The following is a 17,991-nucleotide window of genomic DNA, read 5'->3' as shown; positions in this document are numbered from 1 at the left end:
CGCGGCGGGCAGGGCCGGGTGGAGGTGGGTGCGAGCCGGCCGAGAGAGAGGCGAGGCGGCGCGGCCCGGACGGCCCGGGCCGGAGGGGGCGCGGAGCCGGCCGGTGGCGGCCGCCCTGCCGGCTCGGCCTGGGCCCGGCGGTGGCGGGGAGCGCCGCGAAGCGTCCCCGCCCGGCTCCTTCCTCCCGCCTCTCGCGGCCCGTCCGTGCCGCAGCGCCGCCCCCGGCTCCGCCCGCCGCCGCAGCCCCTCGCGGTAACGGTCGGGAGCGGCCCGCGCGCGCCGCCCGCCGGGGCCCCGCGCCAGCCACGAGGGAGCGTCCGCGGCCCGCGCGCCCGCGCCGCGGAAGGTGAGCCCGCGGCCCCGTCCCGCCGGGTCCCCGCCCCTCGAGCCGCGTGCGCGTCCCCTCGGGGACCGCACGGACGCCGCCGGGCGCCGCGTGGGCCTCTCCTGGCGTCGCGGTCCCCGGGCGGGCGCGCGTGGGCGTGTCCCCTCCGGCCACGCGCGGCGGCTTCACCCTCTCGGCTCTGCTCCAGGATGTTGGTGGCTGAAACGGAGCCATGGAGGTTTGTGCCACCGAGACTCGGAGTCTGTCGCGCCGACGTCCTCGTTACATCATCCTGCCGCTCCGGGCCGCTGGGCTCTGCCCCCTCCCCTCTCCCCCACCCCTTTGCTTGGACTGTCTTCCTTTGGGTGTCGGGGACTGGAGAGACCCCTGCGAGATATCGAAGCATGTAGCATTTACGGCTGTGTTGCTGTGGTTGTCACCTCCGCTCTGCGTCAAACTTAAGACTCATTTCTTAAGGATGTCTCTATTTTCTGCTTTATTTGCACATTGATGGCTCTGCTGCTCGGCTGGCCACGGCCGCCGGGCGTCTGAGATAGACTTGTGTGAATACGTGCAAGGGAAGGGCTGATCATTAGCAGGCAGCCGGCATTCAGATAGCATCTGGAGGGCTGTCTCCCTTTTCACGTGAAAGCTTTCACGTTTCTGCTGGTAAACACGAGGTTTTAACTTTTTTGTCTTGGTCGTGGTGACGATATGTTGCCCTCTTCCCCCCTTTTTACCCCCTTTATTCATCAGCTTTCCCGTGTGGGAACCTGCTTACTTGTGAGCAGTAGTTTCACAGGGCTCTTTGCACCGAAGCTGCTTTCTCCCCCAGCAGAGGTGGGAGCTCTCTTCTCTCTTCTTCCAGGTTACCAAGATGACTCGTTTTTTTGTTGTTGTTTTTTTTTGTTTTTTTGGTTTTTTTTTTTTTTGGCTTACTATTCCATTTGTATCTTTGTGAACATTTTGACTTAGACTAGCAATACGTATGCCCTGGTTGTTTTTAACGTAGGACTCTAAACAATCCCCGTTTTAAAACTTGCTAAGGGTTTATTGATTTGTCATGTCTGCACGGATCCAGTTATGCACAACTCTTAAAATTTAAAGCTTTTCAAATAAGATCCACAGTTGTATTGCCAAGACATGGCAGTAGAGCTTGCTCTTCGAGTTTTGGCTGTACGGTTGTCATTGTTTAAATCGAGTGCAAAAGAGGTTATTCCTGTTTATTTAGTGTAATAACTGTTTACAGTTAAAACTTTAAAGACTCATAAAAGTAGGTCTGCTGTATTTTAAAGATCTCATCATTCTTGTGGGAGAGACACAACACCACACTAGGAAAGGCAACAGATTGCTTCTGTCATATCGCTTTGCTGTTTTGGAGTGTACTTAAAGGATTATGATTGATAAGGCTGTCTTGCCAGAGAATGTTGACACAGGTGTGCATCGTTATCTTAATTAAGATCCTGAGAAAATGTTGTCTATAAAGTGGTGACATAAGAAGGGCGGCATATTTTTGTACAGTTTTGCTTTTGGAGAATTTAATTACACTTGAAACCTGTCTTTGAGCTTCCAGATTTTGTAAGCACTTTGGCAACGGGAGTTTTAGAGAGAAATGATAGTTTAATGTTAAGTGTTCTGGCATGTACTAATACTACTTGTGGCTTTTTGGCAATGCCTTTGTCGGCTTTCTTTGTGCTCTATCTTTGTGGAATAATGGTTACTAATTTAGAAAGAAAAGCAGAAATAGAGCAGTATATTATTAAGCAAACGTTTGTTAGTGTTCAAAATAAATCTAAGAGGAAGGCATGCTTAATGTGCAGAAACAGGGATATAATAAAAAGGTAAATATATGAGAAATTTATGGCACTTCGTTTTTTTTGGAAAACAGTCTCCTGGAATGTTTTAATGATCTAAAACAATTTCTTTTTTCATACCGTCAAGTACTTAGCTACCTTGTTTATGGAATGCCTTGTTTTTATTTCCAGCAATGGAAGAAAACTCTTTTATTTCTTCCAAAATATTGTTCCATAAATTTGAATTGACGAGCCAGTGAAGATAGTGCATTTAGCCCCTTTTTTAGTATGAGGATGTGAATCATAACCTGGGTGACCACTAAAATAATATTACTGTCCATTACTTCAAATCTCTGAATGCAAAAACAATAGCAAGACGGATGCGGTTGGTTATATTACCCTTGGCTTACCCAGGACCTAATACCCTTTAACATAAGTATTGCATTAAGATTTCCCCCCTCTCTTTGTAGCTCGTGGTTTCCTGGAAGCTGGCTGTCCATCAGTGTGTATGTAAGATGTGTGAATGTTTTTCTTTAATATTAAAACTCATTGTGGAAGGAGGAAATGGAAAGTGGAGGAGGCCATAGGCATATGATCGGAGAAGCCAGGTGTAGAGGCACACTTCAGTCGTGACTCCAAGGATAATTAGCTGGCTAGAATTACAGGGCAAACTAAAATCAAAGAACGACTTATTTAAATTTGTTTGCTGGAACTAAAACACGAGCATTAATTTTGAGATAATTGCTTTACTTATCCCCCAACTCCCCCATCAACATTTTTTTCTGGCATTGAAGATCAGCATCCCTATGCTATTATCCATGTAGTATTTTCAAATTGATATGCGGCGTTAGAAGAAATGAAATACGAAGATGAACTAATTACCTATCATCTTGTTTTAATGAATAACACCGAATAATTATTAATATATTTTTGCATTATACAAACCTTAGGAAAAAATTAAGTGTTCTTCTGTTGATAATGTGCAAGTAAATGAAATCGTATAATCCTGAGTGAATTAAACATGTTCTTTAAAATGGAGTATGAAAACAGTATCATATTTTGGAATACTGTTGTAACTCTGAAATAGCACAGCCTGTTTTGTATACTAATATCTCAATATCTTTCTATATTTCCTTCAGCTTCTCCGTTGTTGGCTCCTGTATTTTTAACATCTTTTTGGTATCAGTTAGCTGTTTTATAGAGAATAATTGTTCTTCATAGAATAGCAGCTGATGTGGCTTCAAGAAGATATAAAACATTGGAATTATTTTTTCTCCTTCAGTAATGACTCTGGTTTCCTTTCACAGCGTTACTCTGCAGTGTGATACTTGTGACTTATTTCTGCATAAATCTGCAGTATTTTTACAGCTAGAGTACACCTAAGCACCAGTTTAGCTTGGCAAATTAACTTAGATGCTTCAAAATTGAAAACCAGTATATTCTAATGTAGTTTGAGTTTAAGTCTTTATTAGTAAGGATGCACTTAACATTTGTTCGGGAGAAGGGAATATAATTTTCTCCTGCAGTTGTCATTTATATAATCCACTTTTCTAGCCTTTTCTCAGGCTAATGATATTCCACACCTTGATACAGCCTTTATTTGTTTATTTGCCGTAATATGGAGTGATACCTTGGAGAAAATTAGATTAGATATTCATATCTAATATCCCCAAAGTATTTAACTAGTCTTCTGTGTTTTCTTAAACAGAATCATTTCCATTTTCTGTGCAGGTGATAAGTATGATGCTTCCATAATACATTTGGAGGTTTTCGGCTAAGTTCGCTTCTGAAGTGTGGGGTTCCTCTAAGTGTTGGCTGAAATTTGTCCTTGCATATCTCCAGGCTCATCTACAAGTGAGTGTCTGCACACGGTGTGCTTATGTGTGGAGTAAACCCAAAATAGCATCAGTGTTGGTTTTACCAAAGTATTTATATTGGTAATAGGGACTAAGTACAGAATGTAGAGAATGTCACTTGAGGCCTTGGATTATTAAAATTTTACTAATGCGTTAAACGAAGGTTCAGTAAATAGAAAAATTTTTGATTCATGGAAATAACACTGGATAATTTATTTTTAATGATATCATTGGGAAGTGAAATTTATAAACTCAGTGCTTTTCATAAAAATCAAGACTCAGGTTATATGATATTTTATAGAAATAGAATTGTTATTTAAAGGAAATAATCTGTTTATACCAAATTACAGTTTTTGATTATTTTCATTACCCAGTTCTTTTAAGAATACATTTAGGGGGAATATCAGCTTCAGTCATAGGTACCAAACTTAATGACGAAGAGTGTACAGGTGTGTCTAAAACTTGTCACTTCTCATCAAAATAGGGTGAGATGAGAAAAGCTATGAGAAAACATCACTTTTCAGAATATTTGCCTTGTCTAGTGAAGAGCACAAGGAACTGGGTGCAGTGATAGAGAACACTTTGTTAAGTAAAAAAGATGATTGTATGACCAAAAAAAAAGTAAAAGTAATTTTACAGAAGGCACCTCTAGTTAGTACAGCCTGCAGTAGAACAACAGCTTCTCTGTGAATACTTTCAAAGGCATTCAAGTGATTTCTAACGTAATATGGAGTAATGTACAATTGTTTTTAAATAACACAGTTATGTTCTCTTATCACTGGTTGGTCTTGTGGAGAAGAGGTTTCATGTATGACCAAGAGCTGAGGGATTACAGCAAGTTAGAAAATATACAGCATAAATATAAAGAAAATATTAAGCAGTGAGCAATCTGATTTCTCTTTGTTTGCCTTTAAGGTTAGTTTTTTTTTCTTTAACCACATGTAAAGTTGTTGAATTTAAAAGACAAGAGGATTGGTATTTTTTCCTTTCCTTCTGAGGATAAATATAGGAAAAAATCTAAACATGTATACAGATTGGTAGAATTTTGTATCTGTTGTCTGCCAAAATTTATTATTGATTCATATTTCCTGTATATTAATGGTATTCAAATATATTAAAACTAATTCTCCTTTTAAATAAAATAGGTGTGTCTGGGGGTTCCTTACTCTTTTGAGAATATGAAGGAACCATGTCCTTTCAACAGTAATGGATTATGGTTGATTAATTGAGAAGGTTTTACTAAATGTTTTCTAGTGGAAATAGCTCGAGTCTGCTTTATGAGAAATGTATCATTCAGGAATAAAATCAATTGAAGTATTGGTAATTAAATTGTAATTCCATGAAAGAAGGAAGTGGTAGGAAAGATGAAGCTAACTATTGCTGTTTTTCTTTTTAAGAATCTACAGTTCATAATGGAGCTACTGTACTGGCTGTTGGAAGGAGGAGATTCTGAAGATAGGGAGGTAATATTATCTCTTTTAAAAGAATACTTTCCTCTGTAGTCCTGAGCCTTTATTACACATAAGAGCTTTATCTGGTAGACAGCAATTTCTTTAAATTTGAAGTATGAAAACGATCTGGTTTTCCTGTGCTGAGGTTTTGAGCTGCTTCTCCTAGGGCTGTGGGCTGTGTTGGGAGAGCTGAGAAATCTCATCTAGGCATACTCAGCACCCTTAAAATAGCTTCTTTCTGAGAATTAGATCTGTGATGGTGGCCTGCACAGGTCTAGGAGATTTCGTATTAGCCTGTGGTGGGTGTGCGTGCATTCGGCACGTTGCTTAGCCGTCCTCATTTACCTCCCAGGCTTTGTGCCTTCTCTGGGGGATTGCGCTCTCTGCAGGGCGATTTACTGGCAGCCGCAGCCAGACTCTGAGTGGGAGACTTGGTGGTTGACAACTGGTTCCAGAGCTCTGCCAAGGAGTTAACTGGGCCCAGCCTGGGCTGCTCTCGTGAGCTGGAGGCCAGGAGCGCACACTCATGGGTTCTTTTCCTAGTTCACAGCTTTAGGTCCCTCTCCATTTTTTGTGTAATCCTGGGCTGCGGGTAATACTTTCCTTTCCTCTCGCTAGGTTGGCTTGCTGCTTACTTTGCAGCTGTTGCAGGGATTCACATGGCATGGAAGACTGTTTTCTTCTGGATGATATCTTTGATGATTTACCCACGTGCTTTTTCATTTTCAAAAACCTCATGTCGGTGTTAAAGAATCTAAGATTCTTAAAGAACAAAAATTACGTTCAATTTGTATCAAGAAGAAAAGCTTTTGTCTTCTCATGCTATGTTGCCACATTGCATATGCAGGTTAAATTAAAAACAGAGTAAAACCCTTTTATAAAAGACCAATTACTATGTCTAAGGATGTTTATACAGGCTTAAATTGTGCACCGGTATTTACATCTATTTTTTTTTCCTTTTTAAGAAAAGTGATATACTTTTCTAGTCAACAAAAATATCTCCTCCCTGAACCATGTCTATGGAGTGATACTAATAGAACAATAAAGGGCTTCATGGTGTCTAATTATACAATTAGGAAATGGTAAGCAACGTGGTAGGTAAAATCAGTTTCTTCCATTAAAAGGGCTAGTATACATTTAAAAACAAAAACCTTCAGGAAAAAGTCTCTTTAATCTTTAAATTAGATAATGTTTTTGGTTAACACAACAAGAAGGGGAAATATACCAATCTCAAATTCTTTTATTAATGCCTAGGTAGAGGTTATAAGCATCTGAGGAAGCCATTAAAGTGTAGCCTAGAAAAAAGGATGATATCAAAGTGATTACTCGGAAAGCCATTTACATTTGCAGAACAATTCAATATTCTGACCTTCACCAACTTTTACACTTCATATACTCGGGTTATTACTCCAGCTTTTGAAATATCAGTCTATGGTATAGCTTGTTTATGGAATACAAGGGTATTTTTGAATTGAATAGGTCTTGCTGGTCATCTTAAAACATGCTACAATCTTACAAAGTTGAAATATAATATGTGTTAATAGAAAGAAAGTATAAAATTTAATATCTGGATAACTGAGACCTTTAAACCTACTTTAAAAGTATAGTCTTCACATCTGTGATACTGTTTTTTGTCTTCATTCTATAGATAGAATTACAGATATTCTACAATCCAAATGTCTTATTAGTTCCAAATTTTATTCTCTATAATGGACTTTTAAAATAAAAGATGTATGTGCTTTAGAGAGTAAAATTTTGAGTCATGGGCTAATTTATTAAGCGTTAGTACATAGAAAAGCCGCTGTGATTAATTTAGGACCGTGAAAGAGGGCAGGTAAAACTGTTTTCAGCTGAAATTTACTAATGCAGCAACCATTGAAATTAAATGTTTGTTAACATAATAGTGATGGCATTTCCTCCTCCCCCTCCTTGTGGTTTTGTCCAACTAGATGTTGCAGTGACAGTTGCACTGACTGTTAAGTGTTTAAATGATGACACCATTATGTGAACTGATTTTGAAATGAGAGATTCCAGCCAAGAATTACATCTGCTCCCATCTCCTTCAAATCATACTCTCTGGCAGTACAGATTATGATTGATTTGTTTGTGACAGATTGCAGGAAACAGTCATTGATTTTTCAATATTTTACCTTAAAATTATTTACAGTTGTAACCATGGGGAGGTATTTCCATGGGCTGTCAGCCCCTGAAAGACTAGGATAATATTCCCTGCTCCCTGACAAGACAAATTACCTGTAATGAGTGCAGTAGCTGAAGGGTATACTTTTATTTTAAAATATGTCAATAACCCCAGTGACTAAACGAATATTGATTTAGCATAATGAAGCCTGAGTAATGTGAAAATGAGCTTTTTCAAGGAGTGTGGTGAAGACTTTCTTTTTAGCTGGTTGTAAGAAGCTTTTCATTCTTTTCAACTAGCTTGTGAAGATAAGGAGTTTTATATGCAAGCCATCAGGAATGGTAGTGTTGTTTGTGATAACCAGGGTCCAAATATTTTGCCCTTGCTTTTATCGATTCTTTTTCACATCTTATTTGGAGTCTTAAATAGCTACTGATTTGCTTGATCTTATCTTTAACCAGTTTAATATTTTTACCATTTCAACATATTTTACATTAGCACCTCTGGTAATGAATAATAAAATATGACTATATGTACAATCATTTGTAGATGACATAATAATTATCTTAAGACATTTCAAATGGGTTATTGTAGTATTTAATGTGCCGTGTTTTATGGTAGAATAATTCCCGGTCCCTGGACATGAGATTGCTTTCAATGGGAATGAAGATTAATGTACTTAAGTCCTGGTATTTTAGGCATCAGTGCATGTTTTCGTTTTTGTCAGACTTTTCCCCCTTTTTTAGTGTAATTCTCCATTCTTTATGGATTAAGATCACAATATATAAGGTCCTTCAAACAAGAATGATAGTAGAGAAGTATATCGCTTTATTTTATAGTCCCTCGAGGAGCATGAAGATTTTATGCCTGAATAAGTATCTCCATATCTAACTTGGTAAGGAGAAAATAGGGTAAACAATACCAGTAATATATAGCAGAAAAGTATGTATTTGAACAAGCTGTCAAACAGATATTTCATGGAAACTAACATATTTTATGATAACTAAAAGTAATAAAATCTTATTAAAAGCAATAGGTAAAGTCCCTTTAGAAATTAAAAATGACTTACGATTTAAAGAAAATTCAGATGACTCTTTGTGTGTGCTAGATCTCTTGTAGCATGGCGTTGGAAATGTTGCAATAAAATGAAAAATATAAACATATCTTTTAATGGAAAAAAGGATGGACTCTAGAACAAAAAAATATTGTTTTATTTTTTTCCCACAATTTGCCTAAGGGTGTGACACAGATGATCTTTGTCACTCATCTTAGTTCTGTCCTGCAGTAAACTGGATGCTTTATAAAATACTGGTCCCCTGGTTTCAAAGACTGGAAGATTTCATTTCTCTATCACCCCCTCCCCCAAATTCTTTCCCTTTTTCTGTAAAAGGACCTTTGAAAATAAAAATATGAGGGTGCACCATCATCATATATGAAGCTGGTAGCCCAAGTTCTTCAACCATTAATTTAGCTTATAGTTTTTTAAGTTGATGTCGTGTCCATAGAACTTATCTAAGGATAAGGCTTATCTCTAGCTATGCCTTCCAGAAAGAAAAATGGATATAGTTTTTTTCCCTCAGTAGTTTTTTAAAATAAAACTTATTTTCTTCAGACAAATCTATGCCAAGGAAAACATCTGTATTGTTTAGTTTATTTTGGAGTAAAATAATAAATGTGTTATAGTCAGCACCTCTTAACCCCATCATTTGATTTAATCCTATGTGTTCAGTTTACAGTACATGTGTACACCTATTTGTGTGACTTAAATTTAATAAATATGTAGAAAAAGTAAAGCTTTTTCTGGGGAAATTATTCTCTTTTGAATACTAGTCCTTTCTCCATTTCTTTTCTCCCCTTGAAAAAATCCCCTGCCCTTGTTCTCTTTTAGGGAAAAACTATTTATATAAAGTGTTTTTAAATCATGCAAGTTATTGCCTGGGGTTGGTTAAAACATTTATTTTTTGAAAAGGAAAAAATGCCCTCATTTTACAAATCTTTCTTGTATTTGTATCTATTAAGATAAACAGTTTACTTTGATACGGTACATACCGATCTACTTAGTTAATTTTTTTTCCAGAATTCATTTTACTGTGTTTGGTCTGACCTTCAATGATAACTTAATATAGGAACAAATTAGCATATAATTCTATTTTCCATATGACCTCAACCAGTTGCAGAATTGGACCACCATTTTTGGGGGGCAATTCGATAGTTTATGGAGACTGTAGCTTTAAGTGTTTACAAATGTTCAGTGTGTCCTGGCTAATGTGTTATCGAAAATGTTTTAAAATAAACAGTTAGAGGAAATATTCACCCCTATTACTAAGTTATTAAAATGCCTCCTAAAGGTAGCATTTTTAATGAGTGTACATAATTGATTAGTGATTTGTCTTCTCCCAAGCATAAAGCAGCATGGCAAAGTTAACTGTGGTCGGTGAAGTATAAGATATTAGGGATTGATAGTGACAGTGATCATGACAACTAAATGGAATTTTTTTTTTCTTTTAGATTCAGCTATCGGTCTTTGAAATTTCCTGTGGTCTGTGCAATCTAGATGCAAAGGACATGGAAAAGTCAAGTGCTCAAGTGGTTTAAATATGTTTTGGATGTTCCTATTTATAGACTGCAGTATTTTTCCAATTAAAATCCTCAGTTGTCGTGCAAAAAAAGGTTATGTTTTTCTTGATCACCAATTTTATTTGAAATGCTTAGTACTGTAGAGTATCACTAAACATCTTTTGTTTTAATTAAAGTATAGAAAAAATAAAATCAATTTTATATGTTGACTTTTTTTCTAAAATGTCTTTATTGGATTGAATGAATGTTTATACCTGAAAATAAGGGTTCAAAAAAACATCGCTTTCTCCATCATAGCAATTCTTCTGGCAATCTGATATTATTAGAGTAAGTTTAAAATCGCTTTCTAACGTGACTCTGTTATATTTTTTGGAGAAAAAAACTTGAAAGGTATCCGTATATAAATTTTAATTCTCTATATTAGTCTCTCTGGATTAGAACGTTTTCTCGTCAGACAAATCTATTAGCTCAACTCCGATACAAGAAAAAATCGCCCTAACTGGCAGAGCATTTGTTATGTGTTTGAACATTTGATTTAAGTCAAGAAGGGTGACATCCAGTTCTTTCACCGAGTTCTTACATTTGGGTAGACTGAATAATGATGGGTTGTCTTGCCATGGGGAAATTCCTTGTTGTGGCCTTTGTGGCGGCTGTAGGAACACGGAAGGATTCCTCTGTGGCAGGCAGGGCCCCGGCCTCTGTGGTGTGAAGGCTGAGAAGGGCTGTGTCTGACCAGAGAGAGCCCTCATTGAGGGAACTGGGGACATTCACTGATGCCAATGACACTTGTAGAAACTGCTGTGAGTTACTGTTTTGTGAGTGACCCAGATTGTACTTCATCTACTTCTAGAGTTTTTACAAAGAAAGTGCTAGGATGCATTCTTAAGCTCAGATCTCAATATGGCAAAATACATTTATTAGGCTAGAGTATTTTTTTATTTTTATTTTTGATTAAACTTTATATTTTGAGATAATTATAAATTTCACATGCAGGTGTGCTAAATAATGGAGAGGTGCCTTGTACTCTTTACCCAGTTTCCCCCAATAGTAACACCTTGCAGCATCTAGTACAATATTACAACCTGGACATTGACAGTGATAACCGTCCAGATAGAGAACATTTCCATCACCACAAGGATTCCTCATATTGCCGTCTTATATTCATACTCACTTCTCTCCTGTGCCCCCTCCTTAACCCTGGCAGCTACTAGTCTGTTCTTCATTTCTATAATTTTGTCTTTTTAAGAATGTTATATAAATGGAATCATACAGTGTGTAACCTTTTGGAATTTTGGCTTTTCTCAGCGTAATTTTCTGGAGATTCAACTTGCATGTATCAACAGTTTGTTCTTTTTTACCATTGGGTACTATTCCATGGTATGGTTGTCCCACAGTTTGTTTAACCATTCACCATTTGGGGCTGGTTGGGGCTTCAGGATTGTTTCTGGTTTTTGACTATTATGAATAAAACTGCTATAAACATTCGTGTGCAGGTTTTTGTGTGAACATAGGTTTTCATTTTCCTGGGATAAATGCCCAGGAGTGCAATTGTGGCTCATATGATAATTACATAGAGTATTTCTTTCTAAGACTAGACTGGATTTCGTGTGTGTGGAAGGGGAGACAAAGAGGGCATCTACATTTTTGTGGTATTTTTGCTTTAACTGCATTTGTTTATGATTTTAAAACATACAGACTCTCTTAAATAACTTGTAGCCAGATATCAAAAAACATTTTCCACAACCTAGATTTTATTCTTATTTTTAGAGTAATACTGTTGGAAAAAAATTGCTTCTTTTTGGGGGGTAAAAAATTCTTACATAATGGAATAAAATAGACATACACTACAGAAAAGACGTTGCAAAGCTACCAGGTTACTTGGAGAAATTTGGGGGGAATTTTCCAAGTGTGACTAGAGACTTGACGTTCAAGGATATGTTGTGATAGTTTCTGAATTGGGAGACTCAGCTTTTATGCCTATCATCTTCCCTGCAGTTTTTATTTGTAGAATTAATTCATTATCTTTACAATTTGTGTTCCGTGGTATTGCATTGAATGCTCATTTAATTCAACTCTATGCGCTTAATAGGAAAAAGAAGGAAATAAGAAACCAAAAGTATCTTTTCCTAGTAGATGGCTCCTGAAAATGCAACTACTTTACACAATGCTTAATGGAGGAAACAGGTTAGTCCCAAACCCTGGTGGAAATTATACTGTTATGTTATACTTGCTGAGACTTAGTGAGGCATGTACAAAACCATGTATGCTGTATTTTGGGGGAGACCCACTGAAAGGATTTTCAAGCATAATTTTTACTCTTATTTTCCACCATATGTGTTGACTTTAGAACTCTCACCGAAGATGTAGCTCCATTTCTGTCTTAGAAACATTAGATGTGGTTAACTGGTTCCAGTGATCCTTCTAACAAAAGTCAATATTTTAAATCTTTAAATTTTCTGAGTGAGACACTAGACTCAGGGGACCCCAATCTTTCAATGTTTCTAAATACAGTTTCATCTTTAGCCCGTTATGGTCATGAACATAGTGATATAAATGACATAAGGTAATAAAATATAGTCCTTGCCCTTAAAAATGACCTGAATAGGGACCAGCCCCGTGGCTTAGCGGTTAAGTGCGCTCACTCCGCTACTGGCGGTCCGGGTTCGGATCCCGGGCGCGCACTAATGCACCGCTTCTCTGGCCATGCTGAGCCCACGTCCCACATACAGCAACTAGAAGAATGTGCAGCTATGACATACAACTATCTACTCGGGCTTTGGGGAGAAAAGGGGAAAAAAGAGGAGGATTGGCAATAGACGTTAGCTCAGGGCCAGTCTTCCTCAGCAAAAAGAGGAGGATTAGCATGGATGTTAGCTCAGGGCTGATCTTCCTCACAAAAAAAAAAAAAAATGACCTGAATAAAGAATACATGTACACATGGAATCTTTAAGTATCAGTAGTCACTCATCATTAAGCAGCAATGGAAGCAACCATGTTCTTGCACTTCTGGGCATTGGGAACCTAACACTGAAGAAGAGCAACACAGCCTGGGTTCTCTTAGCATGGTTCTCGTGGCTCTTCAACTGGGGGGTGAGGACAGGGGAAAAGTAAAAAGAATCAGAGACCAACGTGATGACGCATTACCAAAAATCCAGAACCTTCACAGTTCAGGAGAGAGACTAGGAGAGCTGGAACCGCTGGAGCAGGTGTGAATTCTGAAGGAGCACGTATATGACATGAGGAAGGAGGGCAGCAGATAGGAAGAGGGGAACAAGCTGGAGTGTGGTTTGTGGGAAGAGGAGTGGAATCTGGTCTGGCTAGAATTTCCTGGGGCATCCAAGGCATATGTCACTGCCCAAAAGTATATTTAACAGCTTCCTATGTTTTAGGAGCTTACCAGAAATGAGGCATGCTTCTTTAAAGAGTAATATTTGAATTTAAATATGTGGGTTTGAGTGAAAAAACAAATGGATACTCTTCCTCCTAAGACTAGGGCTTGGAAATGTCTTTTAGGTTATGAGGCTCAATTTGTATGTGTGTATGTGTAGGACAAAATAGTATGTTCCTCCTTTTATGTTTGATAAGGAATAAGACATTTTATACTTTCCTAGGATCTTAAATGCCTAATCTATAAGACCATAATACTTCTGAAAAATTTAGTTTATTTTAGGCTTAAAACAACAAAAGAACTTAAAGTTCTTTTGGAAGAGCTCCAAAGTTAAAACTGCATGGTCTCATATAGATAAAAAGTTACCTAAAGAATAGTGCATTTATAAGATTATACATAGAGCTGATGGCTTCACCAAGAAACTGTTTTGAGCAACCTAAGAAAATACAGGTATTTCTGTGCATTATTTTTTTTTAAGTGTTCAAGGTAGTAAGAGAGCTAAGAGCCCTTTCTAAATATGCATCCAATTTTAGGGGCTAAAATAGGAAGCTATAACATGACTGGGGGCCTTTTAACTTGAGACCTTGGAAAAAGGAAGAGATGAAAGGGTCAATTAGGGTTTCTTTGAATTGATACGAATCATAGATTTGATCAAAATGTTATAAAAGACATCAAAATTAAAATGCTCGGGATTTTATATGTATCAATATTGATTCCAATATCCTCAACTATATGGCATTGCCGATGAGGAGGCCAAAATGAATTGTGTTTTGTGAAAGGGCGACATTAGGTGGATGACTTGAAAGTTCTGAGTCTATATAATGACCAAGCATTGTGGAATCATCTTATAATACTGTTTAGCAGTTAAAAAAAATAAAAGGAAAAGAAAATGGTGCCATTTTAGACAGTTTTTAAAAAAAGTTTCACAAATACTGCAAATCATAGGTTGGGTACCACTAGACTTCCTGACTCGGCCGTGATTGCTGTATTCTCTGTATATTCTTTTAAAATACTGGGCACTTTATAATTTTGTCTATAATTGTTTATATATATTTTCTCCACAAAATGTTTTTAGGACAACTTATTGCTAAATTACCTTAACCCACTTTCCATCTTATACTTTATGTATGAATATACTCGTGTCAGTGAGAGACGCATTAGTAGACTATTTAATTTTTTTCCAGGAGCCTTGTTATTCAAAATACCTTTCAAACTCAAGGCATAAAAATAGCAGGCTACTTCCACTCGCAGGCTTTTGAAGTTGGAGAAGACTTGCTTTTCCTGTGAAGAAACTGAGTCTCAGGAAGATGAAATGACTCGCTAGTAAGTGATAATGAGGATCTTTTGACTCCAAAGCAAATGCTGCCAACTTGAAGATGCTTGTCCCCAATTCTCGAAATTCAGTTTACAGATGCTCCTATCACAATCTATTCTTAGTAATCTTTTATTCTGTGTATGTCAGAAATAAATGTCTACTTGCCATCTGCATATGTCATGCAAACATTTTGGCACCGATATGGGTACAAGTAACAGGTTAATATGGATACAAGTAGCAAGTTAAAGTGTATTAATCTCAGAACTAAATTTTAACCAATAGAATGTTTCCTTTATTCAGTACTATTTATGCATACCTGCTGTGTTTTAGCATTGTGATAAATGCAGGGAATTAAATATGAATACAACATATTTCCTGGACTCAATGAAGTGTGCTTTGGGCTCAGGCCTAGAGAAAATGGTGAACAGCATGCAGTGTTTGCCGTTGTGGAGCTTGGAGCTTCGCCTCCACTGTGGAGACAGAGGCGTAAACAGACCATTTCAGCACAGCATGGTAAGGGAAAGGCCAGGTGCTCTGGGACCACGGGGGCACCTTCCCTAAGCAAGCCTGACAGAGGGTGGGCAAGGTCAAGGAAGGCTTCCGGGAGAAGAGGGGCATTGGAGTTGAGCCCTGAAGGAAGAGGGTTCCAGGCAGGGGGAGCGAAGCCCAAGGACAAGGGAGAGCACAGTGCATTTGGGGGTCTGCGAGGACTTTGAGAGCAGCAGGAGGGATGCATGCAGAGATGGGGAAGAGAGACCAGAGTAGCAAGGGCCAGGCTGCCAAGGGCGTTGTGTATGCCTGATGGGGGAGCTTAGAATTCATCTTACATGCACCCGACAAGGTCTGGCTCCTAGAGATACCACTTCTGGTGGTGGTGTGGGGAGTGCACTGGGGGCCAAGAAGATTGGATGATGAGAGACTCGTTAGGTGATTTTTGTGAGTAATGGTCCAGGTGAGGGAGAACAATTGCCCGAGCTAAGAGAGTGGGCAGGGGAAGGAGATGTTGAAGGATGGATGGGAGATGCTAGGAATAAAAGGCGTTGGTGACTGGTTATATACCAAGGTAACGGAATAGCGTGTCAACGAGGCTGTCCAGAGACCTTCAACAATGAGGTCATGGTGGCGGTGGTCTGGGAGCCCGGGAGAAGCAGGTTTAACAGGGAGAAGGGACACAGTGTGGGCCGAGCAGTGGGTTCTGAGGTGCCGGTAGAATATCCAAGGGCTTTGGAACTCACAATCTAGCAGCAGGCAGGGAACATTCTTTCATAGTGGTGCAACTTTTTTTTTCTCTTAAAGGGCAAATTTCTCAAAAAATGTATTTTCTTTCATTATTAATTTTTTTATTTTATGATGCAGTCATAATGGTCCTGTGAAAAGCAAGTCTGAGATGAACTGTTCAATATTACTGGGCAATGTTTGTTTTGAAAAAGATGGGTTCAGAATTGTGTAAAGGAAGGAAAGTGAGTGTCCCTAGCTGTAGTTGTCTCCAAACATGTCAGTGAATTAAGTGCACTAAATTTCAATTGTACAGAGATTTAAAGATAGAGGGGGGCAAAACACTTCCAAGGAAAAAGTACTGGAGAATATTTTTGTTTTTAGAAACTTGGTGAGTTTGAATTACAACATATGCTTAAGTGATTAGTATGGAATGTTACCTGGATCTTATTACCTCAAACATTCATTCCGTAAGTACTCACTTGGCACCTACTAGGTCCTGGGTACTGGACAGCGTGGGCCACAGAGGGGAGACCACGGTGGGCGTGTTGCTTCCCTCACAGAGTTTAGAGTCTAGCCGGCGGATTAGAAACCCTGAAGGTAGCTTTTTATGATATTCCTGTCTGCGTCTGCTTAATATAATTGACATACATCGTGAGGACAACTTACGACTCTCAAGTCCCATGATAATGAACATTTATACCTCCAGAGGGCACTGCCATGTTCCCAGGAGGAAGAGAAAGGAAGGATTCAGGGCTGCCCTGACTTTCTGCCCGATGAGGTGGGGCTGGTGGAGTTGTTCCTCAAAGCAGGGACTGGAGCAGATATGGGCAGGCGCTCCTGGCTATGGCTGAGTGGCCGAGAAATAAGGAGTTGATGTGGTTGTTCACAAGGGTAAGGATAGAAAGAGTTGAGATAGAATACGCAGCTTTTAGAGTTAGGAGGAAGTTGGGACTTGCTACTTCCTTCAAATTTTGACTCTGAAAACCTTGGCATTCCCTGAGAAGCTGAACTAATGCGGACTTTTGATTGTAAAACGAAATTAGATCATTTTTGAGCAAACCACCACACATTTCTATACCTTTTCTGTGCCTGACCTTGCTTACCACTGTCCCCCATTTTTCAGGGGAACGGGTATCCCTTCTCCTGTCTAGCTAACCACTTGTTTTCTCTTTTCCGTTTTCTCTTGATTTCTTAGCTCTCTTCTGGATCTTAAAATTCTCCCTCTTAATTTCTTTTCCTCGCTTGCTCCCATTCTAAAATATCCCCTCTAGACCCTGTCTCTCCCTCTGAGCACCACTCAGAATCTTCTCTTTCTTAACTGCTGAGCTTGTAGAAGGATGTGTTTGTAGAAATGTGTCTCTTAGCTTCCTCCACGCTCACTTTCCATTCATCCCCATGCGATCTGATTTTCTAGTTATCCAAAGGCCTAGATCCAATGGTTTTCAATTCTTACCTGGCTTAACCTCTCTGTGCACATAACAGTGTCCTTGGCTTCTGAGATGCTGCTGTCCTGGGTTCTTTGTCCCCTGACTCTGTCGCTTTTGCAGGCCGCTTCCCTTGGTGTACCCCTCAAAGGTTGCTGCTCTCTGGAGCACTGCCCTCTGCTTCAGGGCTGCTCCCTTGCCCAAGCCCTGGTCTCAGATTTTCAGCTGTCTAGTGGGATGCTCCTGATCGCCCCTCCTCTGTCTTTTCTGCCCTGAGCCTACTTCCTTCTATGCCCTCCTGAACATTTCGTCTTGGTTCCTGGCATCGCTCTGGCCCCAGTTACCAAATCAGGTCAGTGTTACTCTCACAGTTTCTATCAGGTTAGGTCAACTCCACCTTCTAAAACCTCTCAAAATCCCACACCTTAGTCTGTTCCCACTGTCAGAGATACTTGGGGACACAGGGTTGAGGTCTCTGTACCTAGAAAGGCCACAGTCTACAGT

At 39.3% G+C, this 17,991-nt stretch overlaps 1 long non-coding RNA gene across 1 annotated transcript; it reads left to right on the top strand.

The window, feature by feature from the left end:
- Positions 1-63: 63 nt before the first annotated feature.
- On the top strand, positions 64-10,351 carry LOC131395997 (uncharacterized). Its single transcript, XR_009216416.1, has 4 exons — positions 64-346; positions 3,850-3,972; positions 5,372-5,437; positions 10,074-10,351. It is a non-coding gene; the product is annotated as an uncharacterized LOC131395997 (long non-coding RNA).
- Positions 10,352-17,991: the final 7,640 nt, after the last annotated feature.

This window comes from Diceros bicornis, chromosome 32 (assembly GCF_020826845.1).
Source record: "Diceros bicornis minor isolate mBicDic1 chromosome 32, mDicBic1.mat.cur, whole genome shotgun sequence".
Lineage (NCBI taxonomy): Eukaryota > Metazoa > Chordata > Mammalia > Perissodactyla > Rhinocerotidae > Diceros > Diceros bicornis.
Note: the sequence above shows the minus strand (reverse complement) of the source record. Positions and strands in the feature narration are given on the sequence as shown.